This window comes from Bidens hawaiensis, unplaced genomic scaffold, assembly GCF_021521415.1.
Source record: "Bidens hawaiensis isolate Kalapana, Puna unplaced genomic scaffold, B.hawaiensis_p1.1 tig00001179_1, whole genome shotgun sequence".
NCBI classification, from domain to species: domain Eukaryota; kingdom Viridiplantae; phylum Streptophyta; class Magnoliopsida; order Asterales; family Asteraceae; genus Bidens; species Bidens hawaiensis.
Genome location: NW_027491068.1, coordinates 3,614,254 through 3,635,094, shown reverse-complemented (window position 1 = coordinate 3,635,094; position 20,841 = coordinate 3,614,254). Strand labels below are relative to the sequence as shown.

The following is a 20,841-nucleotide window of genomic DNA, read 5'->3' as shown; positions in this document are numbered from 1 at the left end:
AGCCTGCCTAGCAACAAACTCGGTGTCCCTAAGCTTGACAAGAGGGGACACCCCAGTAAGGTCCACACAAGCATGCTTCCCCACGCCCATCCAAACACAATAATGCCGGTTGGCCGGAGAGTAGACCTTTCTTCACGCGGATCCAAGATGAAATTCACATGAACCTCTTTCTTTGTCGAGATTCCCACTCGTTTTAACACATCACACAGGACATCCCTGACCAAATCATGTGTAAAAAACTAAAATTAATATGCAAAAATGATTAAAATACTAAAAGTAGTCTGCGTAACACGCGAGCTAGAATATACTAGTTTATAAAGTACTCTCACTAAGATTTTTCAGACATTGCTCGTGGGGCAAATTTACCGACGACCTATCCGGGTATATATGTTTATATACTGAGTAAAGTGCCATTTTCGTCCTTGTGATTTGACAAATAATGTGAATTTAGTCCAAAAAGTTTATTTTTTGCATATAGACCCTCCACGTTTCCCAGTTCTTGCGAATTACATCCAAATCACTAACCCTGTTAAATTTAATCGTTAAGTCAGGGGTAGACATGTCTTTTCACTCTTTCTTTATTATAATACTTATTTCAGTGAACTGCGGTTTTCGTCCATCTGGTTTGTCCAAATCTACAGTTTTAGTCCAGTAGTTTCAAATTTGCAATTTTCTTCCATATGGTTTCATTTCACTTGCAATTAAACCCGAATTGCCTAATCTCGTTAAGTTTGGTCGTTAAACCCGTCAGTGTGCCCTTCACCAGAGGGGCGACAGTTTTGCTCCTTTTTTTCTTTTTCCCTAAATACACCCCAACTCCTCAAGTGAGGGGCTTGCGGATTATGACTTAGGTTTATTTAGGGAGAAAAACAACAAAACTGGTCGTCACGTGAGAGGCACGCAAATGAGTTAAAGACCAGACTTAACGAGGTTAATAAATTCGGGTTTAATTGCAAGTGAAATGAAACTACAAGAACGAAAATTGCAAGCTTGAAACTATTGGACTAAAACCACAGATTTGAACAAACCACAAGGACTAAAACCGCCGTTTACTAAAATAAGTATTATAATAAAGAAAGAGTGAAAAGACATGTCTACCCCTGACTTAACGATTAAATTTAACGAGGTTAGTGATTTGGATGTAATTGGCAAGAAGTGGGAAACGTGGAGAGTCCATATACAAAAAATAAACTTTTTGGACTAAATTCGCATTATTAGTCAAACCACAAGTACGAAAATAACACTTTACTCTTATATATTAGAACGAAATCCTACAAAAATATTGTAATGCATCATCAAACAAACCGAAATAGTATGGGTTGTTGTTATCTTCTGATACTAGTAAAAACAATTATGTAAATGTTTGGACAAAATTTGTAGTTTCCAAAATCTAAAAATCAAATTTGCAAAATGGTCAAATCATGTGAACCACTTATGCTATTTTCTCGTGTTTCTTCTGTTGGTTTTGAACACCACTGTAAAGCCAATATTTGTGACTTGTGATATCAAATTACGAAACTCGTTGCATATTTTATGGTCAAGTGAATCATTTAAAGCCGACAAGGAAACTGGACACGAAACGAGAGATTCGGCACACGCGTTTAGCTTCAACAGGAAGAAAGCTTCTAGATTATGTGTCAGACTATAAATATAGACTTGTTGTCTTTGTTTATGTGTGTGTTTCTAAAAGTGTAAATCACCCACCCAATGGGAGCTCACCTTGGGTGGGGTCGGTTCGTTTAATGTATTAATCTTTTACCGGTAACGAGATCGTTCACTATCCATATTATTATATTTTTGTTTGGTCTTTTGATTTACCGCACCCGTCTCAAAATGTGTATCAAGTGAAAAATTCGTTCGTATTGTCGTTTTAGGACCTACAATAACCTCATTTATTAACCCATATTTTGTTCACAACCAAAATTTGTATTTCTAAACATGTTAGACACATGATATGCAAAGTATTGAATTGCCCACCCATTTATGATGGTTTATACTAGTCTAACACAAAACCTCCCAAATCGTTCATCATCTACAATGGAGTTTTGTGAGTTCTAACCACGTGGAACACTAACGCAATTTTTCTCATTTCTTTTATTAGTTTAAAAGTAGCCTAGTTTTCACCCATATTTTTGTTTACAAACCAAAGTTAGTATTTCTAAACGTGTTAGGCATACAATATGCAAAGTATTGACATCTACCCATTTATGATGGTTCATCATATACAATGGAGTTTTGTGAGTTCTAATTCGGTTACCCACTTGATTATTAACTACCAATACCCAAAAAGATTCCGTTACAAAACCTACCTAATTATAAAAAGCCTCCAAGCATACAAACAAAGCTTAAGTTCAACAATTGTGTCGAATGCTTCTTACATGAATTAGTATGAATGTAAGGTCATTACTAACCCAACCTGACGTGAATTTTAATATATAGACCCAATATTCCATAAGAACAACAAAAGTTTAAGAACGTACACATTTCTGAATTTAACCCAAATGAATTAGCTTACGATTTTTTTTATTATTATGTGGCTATTCTTAATTTAACTTTCATCTAATGGCAGAGAAACCCTCAAGTTTCATTTTTTAAATTTTTATACCAAAGACTAAACCTTTTCATACCAAAACTTCAAGTTATGACGCGTTGCCACGTACATAAATACTCTATACTTACACATATAGCTTTATGGAGAAGCTTCAAGTCTATAAAATTCTCATATAAGCTTCTATATTGACAAATCAAAAAATTGGAATGTTACACAATAGCGAAGCTTGGACGACAATGTGAGAGTAGAAGATGTTTTACACTACGTATAAAAAATAGCGATAAATTTACACTATTGAGAAAAAACATTGTGCCTAGTAAGTAGTATCACATGAGTTCGAAATATATTATTTAATACAGATATTACAAGTAATTATGAAGTATTACCGTAACCAAACCAAGTAAATAAACTTATTCCTTATTCAAATGTTCAAGATGGTACTTGAAATAATCAAAATCCATATAATATATATATCTTTCAGAAGTGAAAACTGAAATTTAGATAATCATAAAAATTTTGATTGTATAAAATACAAATCAAAGTTATATCAGATTATGTAAATTTTAACTTTGACACCCTGAAAGGACAAAGGTCATACTTAAGAAGTTGGAATGCTTTGCTCGTTCCTAAAGAAATTGCGAGGATCAACTCTAGCCTTCACTCTTGTTAGCCTCTTGTAATTTGAATCTTTGAAATATTTATGCCCATAAACCATACCCTCAGCAGAAGCATTTCTACCGTGGCTAATGACATCAATATCCAAATCCCTATAGTTAAAAAATGCTTCTCTTGGGTTCTTAGACACAAATGGAGTCATATAATCATACATCATCCTTGAATAATTCAAGTATTGATTTTCCGCTTCATTTCCGAGTTCTTCCCAGATTAGTAGGTATTGAATCCTTGCTATGTTGCCCAATCGATGTGGGAAAGGCCTTGCAAATTCGGATATTTCATTCATTCTTCCGCCACAGGGGTTGAATTCCACCATTATGGTTTCAAGTTCTTTAATCCTTTCGAATATTAACTCAAAACCTTTTTTAGAAATAGGGGTTTTCAGGTAATCAGATTTGCACTTGAAAGTGTTGAGTATTTGAGGTGTGCGGCTTAGAAGCTCGGTGGCCAAAGTATCGATGGGGAAACCCGTGTAGTAAAGCACAGACTCGATCCAACTCATTTCAATACAATCCGATTTTTGTAAACCTAATTCGGGGAAATCTTTATTCAGAATTGTAACAAGATTCACCGAGTTTCCTAGGTACAGCGTTAGAAACATACCCCGAACTATCTTTTCACCGTTCGTATTGTTTGTGACATCCAAAGTCATTCGAAGGTAAATATTGTTATCTAGCTTATCAGCAACTTGCGCCCATCATTGTGCGATGGTGCTAAGGTTTTGTTCCGAAGTTCTTTCGATCCTAAAGACTGTCACGACTTCCGGAACACGCACCAGTTTGAGCTTGTAGGCTAGAACCACCCCAAAACTCGCACCACCACCTCCGGTGATGGCCCAAAACAAATTTTCACCCATACTCTTTCGATTTAAAAGCTTGCTATTCACATCAATTATTTGAGCATCAACAACATTATCAACAGATAAACCATACTTTCTCATCATGGTACCATACCCACCCCCACTAAACCAACACCAACTGTTGAACAAACCCCTGCGGGAAAACCATGAGTGTTACTTTTCTCGGCGATTCGATGGTAGACTTCACCAAGAGTCGCACCAGCTTGGACCCATGCGGTTTCTTGTATGATATCCACGTCAATCGACCGAAAATTGAACATGTCAACAATGAAAAAAGGTTCGTTCGTGTTTGTCACATAGGAGCGGCCTTCAAAATCATGGCCGCCGCTTCTTGTTTTCATTAGCAGCCGCCTTTCTTAGCCGCACATGATAGCTGCTTGAATGTGGGAAACATGTTCCGCAGTGATGATTAATATGGGTTTTGGTGTCGTAGATTTGTTGAATCGAAGGTTTCTGATGTAAGTTTGCAAGAGTGAGGGAAATGATGAGTTTCTGGGAGTGTAGATCAGTCCGGAGATCGGGAAAGACGGGTCCGAACGGATGTCTAGACATTGAATGAAACGATCTGTCATGGAACTAAAAGTTGCAGAAGATTGGGTGGAGAGCAAGACAAGGAGTAGAGTTAAAACTGAAGATATGATTGCCATTGTTTGTAATATGGTGTGCATATGGTTTGAGGACATGCAATTTATAGACAAACAAGAGTCGTAATGTATATTTAATCTTTCAAATATGAAATATGTCACACTAAAACATAACTACATGATATATTCAAAGGTGAAAAAAGATCAATTTGAGCAAAATATTGGTACTCGTTGTATCCGGTATCCTACGTTCTTACACATGTATATAATAAAAATAAATAAATAACTATTTTTATAAGGAGAGCATCCCCAACAACAAACTCAAACAAATCAACACATTATCGCCACATCAGATTCCAAACTTTTCTTAAAAACCTTAACTTTCTTTCACAACAACAAACATCTACATACCTTATTGAAATATATTAAATATGTATGTATATGTATATATAGTATGTGTGTATGAGAGGGGGGGGGGACCCACTTTGCATGTTTGCAGCCATGAACTTTTCCACATCAAGTTTGCTTCATTGCCACGTCATCCAAACCTTTGGCTTGTTGTAACTTGTGTCTTAAAAACATTATTGTAGGCTTACGAGTTTTCTTACAAGAAAAGTGAGTATATATATAATAATGAAAATAACAATCTATGCAATAAAACTCCGGAGATAGATCCCATCATACGATAAATATATTGTAATCAATATCAGCACAATTAGGTTCGTAAGGTAGTTATTGACGGTTTTAGCTCGTTTAGAGTTCGTTTTCATACATTTAAACCACGATCTTAGCTATAGAGGTCAAACCTTGTTAAAATGGTGTTCTTAGAATCCTAACAATGTTTGTAAACCATTTATGAGGCCTAGAATCAATAAACCGTTGGTTTAATCATTTGATCAACAAACTGTCTAATCATGTGAAGACTCAACTAAATTTATGAGTAATGATAACCCATCTAATTAAGGTTTTGGTTAAAAGGTCTAATATATCATAGGTCTGAAACCAATTTTGAATATATTAATGAAAACTAAGTTTTAAACCTAGTAATCAAACTTACACGTGTAAATGAGGATTGAAACTATGGTGCCATACCATAAGAGTCTAAAGTAGATACTACGACGATCTAGATAATTGATATAAAATTATTTTGAACTACATGTTCGAGAAAATCAAACAAGAAGTTAGAATCAGTTGCCAACTACTAAATAAAAAGGTGAATGTGTCATTACTCTTTTAAATGTTTAAACAAGTCAACATCTTAACATGAATTCTTCTAACTTAATATAATTCACATATATTATTTCCTTATCATATTTATTATTAAATTATTTTTTGGTTTTTCTATTTCCAAAGTTTACATTTTTAACCCAAAATATATATGATATGTTTCAAAATGTTACATGTGAATTATGTTTTAAAAGATTAATGATGTTTTGTAAACAACATCGGGTATTTGCTTCCTTCATATATAAATAATATCGGGTGTTTGCTTCCCTTAATAAAAAGGATATGGTGCTTTAAAATAGACACTGAATAACCTTTGATTCCATAAATTGGAGGTACCTTGACCCGATTATGGCTCAAATGAAGTTCTCCATAAAGAGTGTGGGTGGGTGGTGTGTGTGGGTGTGTGGGTGGGTGGGTGTGGGGGGGGGGGGGGGATGGTTAGTTCTGGCCAACGGAGTGCCCACTGATGAATTCAACATTATAAAGGGGGTTCGATAAGAAGACTCACTTTCATCGTTCTTATTTATTACCATGATGGAGGCCTTACACGTGGCAATGGGACCAGCATGTTCAGAAGGACTTTTTCACGATATTTAAACACCTAGTGAAGGTTCTTTAATATATCACTTACTATATGTAGATGATGTGGTTATCATAAGTGAATGTAATGAATCAAATTTCAGGATTCTCACATTGATCCTTAGGTGTTTTAATGTCAGACTATAAGTAAATTTACGTAAAAGTACACTTTTGGAGTAAAAGTTGGTATTGAAGAGGTGGATTATATGGCTCGAGCGCTGAATTGTCATGCAGGAAAATTTTTGTTCGTGCACCTCAGTTCTCATATCAGTGCAAATGTGCACTTGAAAAGCAATTGGTAACCGATTCTTGACAAATTTGATAAAAAAGTTGTTATGAAAGTCAAAACGTTGTCATTTGGGGGAAGGCTAATGTTGGTTAAACCAGTGTTGGGTAGCCTCGGTTTGTATTATTTCTATCTCTTTCATGCAACGGTATCAACGAAATGTCGAAATTAATTGGGTGTCGTAGAAGAGGGCTACACTAGGTATAAATTGAAGTTGACTGGCAAAATGGTGTTCTAAGTATAAAAATGGCAATAACTCATTATGGGTTATAACTATTCCATCTATTCATAATGGCACACGGAAGTGGAACTAGGTAAATGTAATATCCTCATTGGGTAGTATGTGGAATTCAATCGGTAGGTTAGAGAAACTAGAGCCCAACTATAATATGAATTTTACGGAGGGATTGATAGTTCGGTTGGGGAAAGGCGATAAAAACCTATTTCAATTGCATAAATGGGCTGATTTGGTAATACTAAAAGAGACTTTTCCTTCATTGTTCGCTTTAGAAACTAAAAAATATGCATTATTAGGTGATAGAATCTCTTGGCTTGACAGTGAGGTGGTACAGAACTGGAGTTGGAAGAGTGCCAAACACATCTCGTGAGGTTAGTGAACTAACCAGGTCCATTAATCTTGTCACACAAAAAAAGGTTTAGTGATACTAGACTGTCGTTATCTAGTAAAAAACAATTAAATTAAATTACTAATAACCTAAGCAAGTTAGGGTGTCGAACCACGAGGAGTATTTGGTCAATGTAACGTGTAACAAGTTTCTAAACGTATGAAGTAACAGATTGTAGTGCTGATCACACAAGCAAACAAGTTTTGGTTTTACTATTAATTAATCAAATAATAACGTTCAACAATTAACAAAGACAAACCACACCCGGAATTCAAGTAAGCAACTGAACAGCAATCTCATGCAACTTAACATATAAACTATCTTAGATCAATATAGACTGACTAACGAGCAAAATCGCATCAATAATCGCTAACACACGGCAATAGTTTTTAAACAATCCCTGCTAAGGCCAATTGTATGCTTCATTGTATCTAACTAGTCAAACAATCCTATAAGCAATTATTATAGCAACCAACAAACTAATCGTTTTAATCGACATAAACCTAAACCGACTGAATGCACAACAATACTAAACATTAATACTCATAGATTAATCAAAGACAGTTACAAATCATTCGTTCTAAATACATGAGAAATACTGAAAGTACAAACTTTACATCCCCGGGTATGATTCGAAGAGATTAGCTAAGCCTCAACATCGTAAGACCCTCAATTCTGATGGAATAAAACATATAGATGATCTCTGGACGAATCGGTAGGATGAAATTGGTCTATTTTTCCTTCAAAACTAACTTTCTCGTTTTTCTCACTCATCGCGGTACGCAATGGGATCTTCTAGGGTCCATCGCGTACCGCGATGGACCATGGTCTACTGAATTATTATTTTAATCCCATCGCGATACGCGATGGGTCTTCAACCTCTCACATCGCGTACCGCGATGGGAGTCTTCATCAGCAACCATTAATCTCTTGCATTGTTTGCGTGCTGGATATCCTGGGTCTTCAATCCGTGCTCATGCAGGTCCAAAATAGCATCTTTAAATACCTGTGACCTGAAATATAATACATGTGCATGAAGTACCAAAGTTCGTACAATAAACGATTAAAACTAGTAAGGGGCTGTTTGGTTCATTCAGATCTGAATGAGTCAGATATGAATGAACATCTGTCCCATTCAGCAACAACAGTAACTCTGAATGATTTAGACCTAATTTTAACCATTCAGATGTTTTTCTGTTTAGAACTAAACAGTCTGAAGTCTGAATGAATAAGATGTTTACATCTGAATGGTTCCATTCAGATGTAAACAAACAGCCCATAAATAAACAAACTTAAATATATACAAATTGACCGACCATCAGCTGAATAACATTGATGCTTGGCTTTGGAAGGGTTCGAACAATTCTATAAAGACTTTTAGGTCGGTATCACGAGATGGGAGTTTGATAACGAGGGGAAATGATCGGTACTTTAATAATCGGAATAACTAGATACCGATAAAAGTTTATTATTTCCTTTGGAAAGTGTCACTAGATCGGAGCTCACGCGTGTTGCTTTGCAGAAAGAGGGCTAAATGTATCCGCCTTGTGTTGTGGACTTTGTGGGCAACAACAAAAAAACATCGACCCACTTACTGGTACATTGCAACTATCCTTGAATGAGTAAAACTTCCAAGAAACAGCTGATGGGACTCGGTGCAATCCATCCTTAAGTTTCTCGCACAACATAAGGTGTCAAAGGAGATAGGAAAGCCTATACAAGAAATATTAGCAGCGTCTATTTGGCTGACTTGGATAACAAGAAATGAGAAAATCTTCAAAAACAAGGAGTGCTCGATCTCAAAGTTGGTGAAATGACGTGAAGGCCTGCTCGTTTATGTGGGTTAATGATGTAGATGTCATGAATAAAAAAACAAGTGTTTAGAAAATTTAAATACCTATAACTAGTACAAGTAAGTAAGGTCGCCTCCGCCCGGAATAACTGAAAAGTGCTACTTTAGTTCATTGTTCACTAATTATTCGTGTTATGGTGGACAAACGATGTCAAGCAGTTTAAATATTGATTTGGTTGAAAAACAATTTAAGAAAATAGTGACTACACCTCAGGTTCAGGTAATGCAATGAACTGACTGAATAAATTTATACTAATTGGGGAATCACATAGACGTAATTCATTTATTAGAATAGACAAATAATTTACTAGACACGTTAGTTTGGTTATGATGATTCACAGAACCTAAATCGATGAAGTGACATAACTGAGTACGGTCACCTAATTACTAGTTTGTTTATATAAAACCTACCACCTATCAATGATTATTATAAGAACTTAATCCTAGAAAACACAATCTGTTTAACCGATTCAAACAAACATAAAGGTTCAATCAACCAAAAGATTAATCAAAACTAAATCCTAATATTGGTAACAATCATAAAATGATTGAAATGTGTTAATTTGATGAAGATATGTCAACCTAAGGTTAAACCGGGTCACGAGTGGTTGGAATCCTACACCTGAAGTGGTCACGAGTGGTTTAGCCTTGCATCTATATCATGAATCCTTTAATTGTTGGTTTGTGACAACCGGTAAATTCCCAAACCCTTAAGCTAAGTAATCAACCTAATAATTAGGTGATTGTAAATATTAAGCGCGTGCATTTGTTATGTGCGCCCTGCGCGAGCGCGCCATGTTAGTCAGCGCGTGCATTTGTTATGTGCGCCCTGCGCGAGCGCGCCATGTTAGTCAGCGCGTGCATTTGTTATGTGCGCCCTGCGCGAGCGCGCCATGTTAGTCAGCGCGTGCATTTGTTATGTGCGCCCTGCGCGAGCGCGCCATGTTAGTCAGCGCGTGCATTTGTTATGTGCGCCCTGCGCGAGCGCACCATGTTAAGAACCAGCGTGGGCATATGTTATATGCGCCATGCGCGAATGTTTTGGCTTTATGTTTTCATGTACCTTAACGTTATGATGTCTAATGGGTTGACCGTCACGCATGATGCTAAGGCGGGTGCACCCTAAATCGTTTATGCGCGTGCGGAAGGGAACTAACCTCCCCGCATGGCGGGAACATTGAGAGCTAGTTTGTCTGAAGCTCCAAGATGGAATTGACTTCAACATAACTGATCACTATGTTGAAATACCAAGACCACTTGGAGGATCTACAAATAAAACTCAATGTCCCTGACTGCGAGAAGGTTACATACCTACCCGCAGCAAAGAAACATTCTACACGCAGAATCCTACACGCATAAGGCTGTACGCGCAAGGTTACACGCACAAAACACAGTATTCTTCAGAATAAAGGGGATTATTCCCGCCCAAAAGAAAACAGTAACGTGTTTCAGAAAATTTCTACTTTTTACTGTGCACTGGCAAAAGCACACTGTGGCATGAACAGTCAACTATCAGCCACCCTACTCTCACCAACCACAGACCTGCATGTCCTGCGAAAATCAGAATCTTTTACCCACTCCTCCACTTTTGAATAAATAATAATACTTTCCATACTTTATCATCATCACACCTAGATATGAAAAGATTACAATCCCCTAAATTAAGGGATTGTGTTCCATTGAGTTTGCCTATAAATATGTAACCTAAAATTATCACTCAACACACTTCAAACTTCTCTCTTAAAACTGCAAATCTGCCCTGAATCATCTCCCAAGCATCTATTTGATTTTCAATTCCGTTCCTGTTACTAGGTAAGCCGAGATTATAACCTTGAGATCTACTTTCCAACCCTTATATCTTGATCTTAATATAGATTTCTTGTTATTTAATCGTATTCTAGACCTTCGATTCCGAGGCCAACACCAAGAAAACCCGAATCTCGATTAATCCTTTAACAAGAACCACAGGTGAGTCTCACAGCCCCCATTTCACTATTTTCACTATTTTCACTGTTTTTAACCTGTTTTCGGGGCGAGGGACACGTGTTTAAATTACATTTTTATCATGGTATACTTACAAGCTATGCAAGCGATTATGTGGTTAAATTATATTACATGATGAGCAATGCGAACGGTTATCTAAGGTTTTTGATGTATGTGCGCTAGAACTCGAGTAAGTGATCACTTTACCATTGGAACTCTAAGGGTAGGGACTGCTGGTTTGATCCACCCACTCGTAGGGGTCGCACCTCTTTGCATGGACGAGTGCCTAGTATGGTCATGGGGCAGTACTATGGGTTTGAGCCCGCTCGTAGGGGTCGCGCCTCTTTGCATGGACGAGCGCCTTGTTTTCCGGCACAACGTCCGCGCGTAACCCGCGGGACGGTAATACGTTATTTTAGCTCGTAGTGGCAGCGCCACTTACATAGACGAGCACGGTTTTTCAGAAATGTCCACGCGTAAACCGCGGGACGATAATACATTATTTTAGCTCGTAGTGGCAGCGCCACTTTGCATGGACGAGCACATTTTCCTGAAACGTTCGCGCGTAACCCGCGGGACGGTAATACGTTATTTTAGCTCGTAGTGGCAGCGCCACTTACACAGACGAGCACAGTTCCCAGAAATGTTCGCGCGTAACCCGCGGAACGATTTTATCAGACTATGTTGATAGAACTATGTTTTTACCAAGCATGTGTTTTAATGATGCTATCAGAATTATGTTTCAGAATGGTTATGATGCAATACGATTTATCAAGTTACTAAAACTTGTGAACTCACTCAGTTTATACTGATTCAAATGTTTTTACGTGTCTTTCAGGAGATAATTAGGTAGCGCATGGAGTCACACTTAGAGCACCTCACGCTGAACATCTAAAACCAGCTTTTTGGAAGATTTTAGTTCTATCCCTTCGATGCGCGTGGTTGTTCCCACCGCGCAAGGGGATATGGCTTGGAAATCTTCAACAGTTTTATACTTGGATGTTTTTATGTAATTTTTAAACAATGTAATGTATTGTATTAAACATTTCACGCGCAATGAAAATCTTTGAATGTTTGCAATGGCCCGTGCTTAATTATCAATCCCCACTCGCGCGCGCCCGGCTGTTTCCGCCGCTCAGGGCCGGGTGTGACAGATTGGTATCAGAGCACTGGTTATAGCGAACTAGGAAAAGAAGTTTTAACCTAGACTATAACCGTTGGGGAATCACATGAAATACTTTTCAAAGAAAATATTTTCAAAAGAAACTATACACACACTTAGGAACACGGGTCACACAGTGTCTAGTAAATAACGATAACATTATGTGCTCAGAGTACATGCGCTAAGTTTGATATATTTCCATTCTCTTTTAAAGCGAGAATGCCTCCAACTAAAGCCAAGGGAATTACCATGACACCCGAGGAACTCGCGGAAATAATCGCGCAGGCGATTGCGACACATGAGGCCAGCAAGGCCGAATCTAGTCAGGGTCGTCAGAATGAGACCCCAGAACCCGAATCAGGAGCCTTGGACAAAGGATGCTCCTATAAAACATTCATGGCCTGTAGGCCTTGGCCGTTCAAAGGCACCGAAGGAGCCATTGGGCTCTACAATTGGATTGACAAGATGGAGACCGTTCTCTCCATCAGCGGATGTAGTGAAAACCAGAAGGTCCTTTACGCGACCTGCATGTTCCAAGAAGCAGCTTCGTCTTGGTGGAAGCTTCAAACGAAAACTTTGGGGCGAGAAGTTGCTCTCCACAAGACCTGGGAGGAACTGAAGGAAATGTTGATGAGAAAGTTCTGCTCACGCGCAGAGATTCAGAGTCTGCAACAGGAATTCTGGAACCACACTATGGTAGGAACGGATATCGACGCCTACAACAACCGGTTCAACGAACTTTGTCAGTTGGTGCCAGATATGGCAAACACAGAGGAAAAGAAGGTCGAGAGGTATATCTTTGGGTTGCCTCCTGTTGTTAGGGTTCCGCTCAACGCCGCAGCGCCTCCAACCTTCGATGAGGCGGTTGCGCGAGCCATCACCCTTACAAGGGATACGGTTCGTGCGGGTATGTTGACCGCTCGCTTGAACGAGCAGCGAACCTCTGACTCCAAGAGGAAATGGAACTCCCACCGAGGGTCAGACTTCAAGCAGCCACCGCCCAAGAGGCAGGAAAGCACAAGGGTTTACGCGATTCAAGCCGCGGAACCATCAAGGAAAGGATACAGCGGGCCTCGCCCATGGTGCAGCAAATGCAAGTATCACCACGAGGGTGAATGCGCAAAAATCGAATGCGCCAAATGTGGCAGACCAGGACACAAGGCGATGAATTGTCGCATCAGAGAAGCTGGATCGAGCGACAGCTGCTACGCATGCGGGAAGCCTGGACACTTCAGTCGGGATTGCCCACAGAAAGGAAACCAAGCTCGCGGGAGAGCTTTTGTGATCGGCGCGGGTGAAGCAAAGGAAGAGCCGAATGTGGTAACCGGTACGTTTTTGCTTAACGGTCATTATGCATCTGTCTTATTTGATACTGGCGCTGACCTAAGTTTTATATCCCATGAGTTTAAAAACTCCCTGGGCTTAGCGACCAGTAGGCTAGACAAACCTTATACTATAGAACTAGCCAATGGTAGGCAGTTATGCGCGAATGAAAGGACTGAGCAATGTGTATTAGTCATGGGAGGTCATGAGTTCAATATAAACTTGTTGCCAATAGATTTGGGAAGTTTCGATATTGTGGTAGGTATGGATTGGTTGGTCGAGAATCTCGCGGAGATTGTTTGTCATGAGAAGCAGGTTCGGATTCCACTGTTGAACGGAGAAACTTTGATGATTCAAGGGGAAAGAAAGGGAGTTGCGACGAAACTGATTTCATGCCTAAAGGCGCGCAAGTGCCTAAGGAAAGGGTACTACGCCTTCCTGGCGCATGTAATAGAGAAGGGAGATGAGCGAAGAATTGAAGACTTACCTGTAGTGCGCGAATTTCCAGAAGTTTTTCCTAAAGATCTGCCCGGATTGCCGCCGCCGCGACAAGTCGAATTTCGCATTGATTTGGTCCCAGGAGCTGCGCCAGTAGCTCGAGCGCCTTATCGATTAGCTCCATCTGAGATGCAAGAGCTATCCAATCAGTTACAGGAACTATTGGATAAGGGTTTCATTCGCCCAAGTTTCTCACCTTGGGGAGCTCCAGTACTGTTTGTAAAGAAGAAGGATGGTTCCTTCCGGATGTGTATTGACTACAGGGAGCTGAACAAGCTGACAGTCAAAAATCGGTACCCCTTACCGAGGATTGACGACTTATTTGACCAGTTGCAAGGATCCAGTTATTATTCGAAGATAGATCTACGGTCCGGATACCACCAACTTAGGGTCCATGAGGAAGATGTGCCGAAAACAGCCTTCCGAACTAGATACGGCCATTATGAGTTCTTAGTGATGCCTTTCGGGCTAACTAATGCGCCGGCTGTGTTCATGGATCTGATGAACCGCGTGTGCAAACCATACTTGGACAAGTTTGTGATTGTGTTTATAGATGATATTCTGATTTACTCTCGGACCAAGGCCGAGCATGAGCAACACCTGAGATTGATTTTGGAATTGTTAAGGAAAGAAAAGTTGTATGCGAAGTTTTCCAAGTGCGAGTTTTGGCTTAGAGAAGTTCACTTTCTCGGTCACGTTGTAAACGAGAAAGGAATTCACGTTGATCCTTCCAAAGTCAAGGCCATCGAAAACTGGGAAGCGCCAAAAACCCCAACTGAGGTGAGGCAATTCCTAGGACTAGCTGGCTACTATCGACGCTTCATTGAGAACTTCTCCAAGTTAGCTCTACCTCTGACCGCGCTAACTCAGAAAGACAAGGTGTTTATTTGGGGCGAGAATCAGGAAGCGGCATTTCAAATGTTGAAACAGAAGTTATGTAGTACGCCAATTTTATCTTTACCAGAGGGGACGGATGACATCGTCGTTTACTGCGACGCTTCACACCAGGGACTCGGATGTGTCCTTATGCAGCGAGACAAAGTTATAGCGTATGCCTCGCGCCAACTCAAGACCAATGAAAAGAACTACACAACGCATGATTTAGAACTTGGAGCGGTTGTCTTCGCGCTAAAGATTTGGCGCCATTACCTCTACGGTACGAAATGTGTAATCTTTACGGATCATAAGAGCCTCCAACATATATTCAATCAGAAGGATTTAAACATGAGGCAACGAAGATGGGTTGAATTGTTGAATGATTATGATTGCGAGATCAAGTATCATCCGGGGAAAGCGAATGTGGTAGCAGACGCGCTAAGCAGAAAGGAGCGAATAAAAACACTACGGGTCAAGGCCCTAAAGCTAACAATTCACGCAGACCTCTCTACGCGCATCCGAGACGCTCAGCAAGAAGCCTTGAAACCAGAGTTTGTTAAAACTGAATCCCTTGGGGGTATGATTAAGAATTTGGAACTTAAAGGGAACACTCGATATTTTGCCAACCGCATATGGGTCCCTCTCAAGGGAGGACTGCGCGAGCAGGTATTAAACGAAGCTCACAAGACGCGGTATTCCGTACATCCTGGCGCAGACAAGATGTACCAAGATGTTAAAATGTTGTATTGGTGGCCCAATCTTAAAGGCGCCATCGCGACACATGTCAGTAAGTGCCTGACGTGTTCAAAGGTAAAGGCTGAATACCAGAAGCCGTCGGGGTTACTTCAACAGCCAGAAATTCCCATGTGGAAGTGGGAACAAATCTCCATGGATTTCATCACCAAACTACCAAGGACACCTGGGGGTTACGACACGATATGGGTTATTGTAGATCGGCTAACTAAGTCAGCGCACTTCCTGCCGATTAAAGAAACTGATAAAATGGAAAAGTTAGCCCGACTATATATTCGAGAAGTAGTTTCAAAACATGGAGTCCCAGTGTCCATCATTTCTGATAGAGATAGTCGGTTCACCTCAAGGTTTTGGAGATCATTACAAGAGGGGTTAGGTACTCGACTGGACATGAGTACGGCTTATCACCCCCAAACGGATGGACAAAGCGAACGAACGATCCAGACATTGGAAGATATGCTGCGCGCGTGCGCGATCGATTTTGGAGGTAGTTGGGATACCCACCTTCCGTTGGTTGAATTTTCTTACAATAACAGTTATCACACAAGCCTCAAGGCAGCGCCGTTTGAAGCGTTATATGGGCGCAAGTGTAGATCCCCACTGTGTTGGGCTGAAGTGGGCGACAAGCAAATGACTGGTCCAGAAGTGATCCAAGAAACAACAGACAAGATTTTTCAGATAAGGGATCGCCTTAAGGCAGCACGCGACAGACAGAAAAGTTATGCTGATATGAGAAGGAAACCGTTGGAGTTTCAAGTAGGGGATAAAGTACTTTTGAAAGTCTCTCCATGGAAGGGAGTCCCCCGTTTCGGTAAGCGAGGAAAGCTAAATCCGCGCTACATTGGACCATTTGAGATCCTGGAGAGGATCGGTCCAGTTGCTTATAAACTCCGTCTACCCGCCGAACTCAGTAGAGTTCATGATACGTTTCATGTATCCAACCTCAAGAAGTGTTTATCTGACGAAACGTTGATTTTACCGTTGGAAGAAATTCATATTGACAAACAGCTGCACTTCGTAGAAGAACCCATAGCAGTAACCGATTGGAAAGAACAAAAGTTACGCAGAAGCAAAATCAAGTTAGTAAAGGTTCAATGGAACTCGAGGCGTGGGCCTGAATTCACTTGGGAAAGAGAAGATCAGATGCGCATGAAATACCCACACCTCTTTCAGAGCATGGCTTCTGCCAGCAACGTCTCCTAAATTTCGGGACGAAATTCGTTTTAACAAGGGGAGAATGTGACAACCGGTAAATTCCCAAACCCTTAAGCTAAGTAATCAACCTAATAATTAGGTGATTGTAAATATTAAGCGCGTGCATTTGTTATGTGCGCCCTGCGCGAGCGCGCCATGTTAGTCAGCGCGTGCATTTGTTATGTGCGCCCTGCGCGAGCGCGCCATGTTAGTCAGCGCGTGCATTTGTTATGTGCGCCCTGCGCGAGCGCGCCATGTTAGTCAGCGCGTGCATTTGTTATGTGCGCCCTGCGCGAGCGCGCCATGTTAGTCAGCGCGTGCATTTGTTATGTGCGCCCTGCGCGAGCGCGCCATGTTAGTCAGCGCGTGCATTTGTTATGTGCGCCCTGCGCGAGCGCACCATGTTAAGAACCAGCGTGGGCATATGTTATATGCGCCATGCGCGAATGTTTTGGCTTTATGTTTTCATGTACCTTAACGTTATGATGTCTAATGGGTTGACCGTCACGCATGATGCTAAGGCGGGTGCACCCTAAATCGTTTATGCGCGTGCGGAAGGGAACTAACCTCCCCGCATGGCGGGAACATTGAGAGCTAGTTTGTCTGAAGCTCCAAGATGGAATTGACTTCAACATAACTGATCACTATGTTGAAATACCAAGACCACTTGGAGGATCTACAAATAAAACTCAATGTCCCTGACTGCGAGAAGGTTACATACCTACCCGCAGCAAAGAAACATTCTACACGCAGAATCCTACACGCATAAGGCTGTACGCGCAAGGTTACACGCACAAAACACAGTATTCTTCAGAATAAAGGGGATTATTCCCGCCCAAAAGAAAACAGTAACGTGTTTCAGAAAATTTCTACTTTTTACTGTGCACTGGCAAAAGCACACTGTGGCATGAACAGTCAACTATCAGCCACCCTACTCTCACCAACCACAGACCTGCATGTCCTGCGAAAATCAGAATCTTTTACCCACTCCTCCACTTTTGAATAAATAATAATACTTTCCATACTTTATCATCATCACACCTAGATATGAAAAGATTACAATCCCCTAAATCAAGGGATTGTGTTCCATTGAGTTTGCCTATAAATATGTAACCTAAAATTATCACTCAACACACTTCAAACTTCTCTCTTAAAACTGCAAATCTGCCCTGAATCATCTCCCAAGCATCTATTTGATTTTCAATTCCGTTCCTGTTACTAGGTAAGCCGAGATTATAACCTTGAGATCTACTTTCCAACCCTTATATCTTGATCTTAATATAGATTTCTTGTTATTTAATCGTATTCTAGACCTTCGATTCCGAGGCCAACACCAAGAAAACCCGAATCTCGATTAATCCTTTAACAAGAACCACAGGTGAGTCTCACAGCCCCCATTTCACTATTTTCACTATTTTCACTGTTTTTAACCTGTTTTCGGGGCGAGGGACACGTGTTTAAATTACATTTTTATCATGGTATACTTACAAGCTATGCAAGCGATTATGTGGTTAAATTATATTACATGATGAGCAATGCGAACGGTTATCTAAGGTTTTTGATGTATGTGCGCTAGAACTCGAGTAAGTGATCACTTTACCATTGGAACTCTAAGGGTAGGGACTGCTGGTTTGATCCACCCACTCGTAGGGGTCGCACCTCTTTGCATGGACGAGTGCCTAGTATGGTCATGGGGCAGTACTATGGGTTTGAGCCCGCTCGTAGGGGTCGCGCCTCTTTGCATGGACGAGCGCCTTGTTTTCCGGCACAACGTCCGCGCGTAACCCGCGGGACGGTAATACGTTATTTTAGCTCGTAGTGGCAGCGCCACTTACATAGACGAGCACGGTTTTTCAGAAATGTCCACGCGTAAACCGCGGGACGATAATACATTATTTTAGCTCGTAGTGGCAGCGCCACTTTGCATGGACGAGCACATTTTCCTGAAACGTTCGCGCGTAACCCGCGGGACGGTAATACGTTATTTTAGCTCGTAGTGGCAGCGCCACTTACACAGACGAGCACAGTTCCCAGAAATGTTCGCGCGTAACCCGCGGAACGATTTTATCAGACTATGTTGATAGAACTATGTTTTTACCAAGCATGTGTTTTAATGATGCTATCAGAATTATGTTTCAGAATGGTTATGATGCAATACGATTTATCAAGTTACTAAAACTTGTGAACTCACTCAGTTTATACTGATTCAAATGTTTTTACGTGTCTTTCAGGAGATAATTAGGTAGCGCATGGAGTCACACTTAGAGCACCTCACGCTGAACATCTAAAACCAGCTTTTTGGAAGATTTTAGTTCTATCCCTTCGATGCGCGTGGTTGTTCCCACCGCGCAAGGGGATATGGCTTGGAAATCTTCAACAGTTTTATACTTGGATGTTTTTATGTAATTTTTAAACAATGTAATGTATTGTATTAAACATTTCACGCGCAATGAAAATCTTTGAATGTTTGCAATGGCCCGTGCTTAATTATCAATCCCCACTCGCGCGCGCCCGGCTGTTTCCGCCGCTCAGGGCCGGGTGTGACATGGTTGGAATCTTGAATCCATGGATGAATTTATGATTGAAATGTATTAATTTGATGAAGATATGTCAACCTAAGGTTAAACCGGGCTTAAATATGATAAAAAAACCCCAAAAAACCGACATTGTCCGTCAAGTCAACCGTAAGCTACGGTGGAGCCAACGTAGCGCTCCATCGTAACTGACGCTAACTTCACCCTTACGATGGTCGGTCTCTGCTTTACGGAAAGTTTACGGCCATTTTTCCAAAACCTCAAGTGTAAGCTATGGTGGAGCCACTGTAGCTTACGGTGGACTTAACACCAAATTCTTTATTTTTCATTTTCTTGATGAGCGTTCGTCATTTCGACCCTCCGAATCTCCGATTGCTTCCTTTTATGCATAACTCGATTCCTCATCATCCTAAATGCTCCAAATTAATGCATTTAAGCTCCAAACACCTGTAATCATAAAACTAAACAAAATAACTGTGTTCGATAGATATAACCAACTAAAACACACGATTTTAAACATTAAGACACATTTTTTTACCTACTCTTGAATTAAAAACAAAATTAAATGAGAAAGTTTGTATAAGAAGACACGATGCCAATTAAATTTCATGAAGTTGCTAGTGTAACTTGCTTAATGTTGCTAGTTTGCTTTGCTATTTGTCTTCTTGGAATATTTGTACCTTCGGCCCTCTTGCAACTCGCTTGAGGTACTCTTTTTTTATTTATTAACTAGTGTTGTTTTCCGAACGCATCGAGTAAGTCGGTAAAACACGGGTAGTAGTAAAACACAAGTGTTGATACGGTAAGTCGAGTTGAATTCGGCCGGGTGCAGTTACGTGCGTTATTGTATCAGAACTGAGACAAAAATAAAACAATAAACTTATAAAAATTGGGGTGGACTAATGGTGTGGTGTCGGCCGGTAAAACTTGATCATTTGTAAAATCCGACCGTTATCGATCTCAGGCGTTGAAGCGGTTGAGTCTACGTGAATTTAGTCGTTTTCGTCATGTTAGTTATGGTACCGGAACTAAAAAACAAAAATCATCATTCGGTCGTTTCCGTTATGGTACTAGAACTAAAACAAAGCACAGTGAGTCTACGCGAATTCGGTTGGTTTCAATCGCTTTCGGTACGGTATTGTAACTAAAACAAAATAATGAAAAGGAACAAAACTAAAATTCACATTTGGTAAGTTTTCATTACGTTCTTTACGGCCGAAACTAAAAAAACAAAAATAAAAAATTACTATCAATAAGGTTCTGCAAAGTCGCCCAATCG

At 40.3% G+C, this 20,841-nt stretch overlaps 1 pseudogene; it reads right to left on the bottom strand.

Annotated features, from left to right (window-relative positions):
- Positions 1 to 3,135: 3,135 nt before the first annotated feature.
- On the bottom strand, positions 3,136 to 4,753 carry LOC143562907 (berberine bridge enzyme-like 8 pseudogene; annotated as a pseudogene).
- Between the last annotated feature and the right edge of the window lie 16,088 nt (positions 4,754 to 20,841).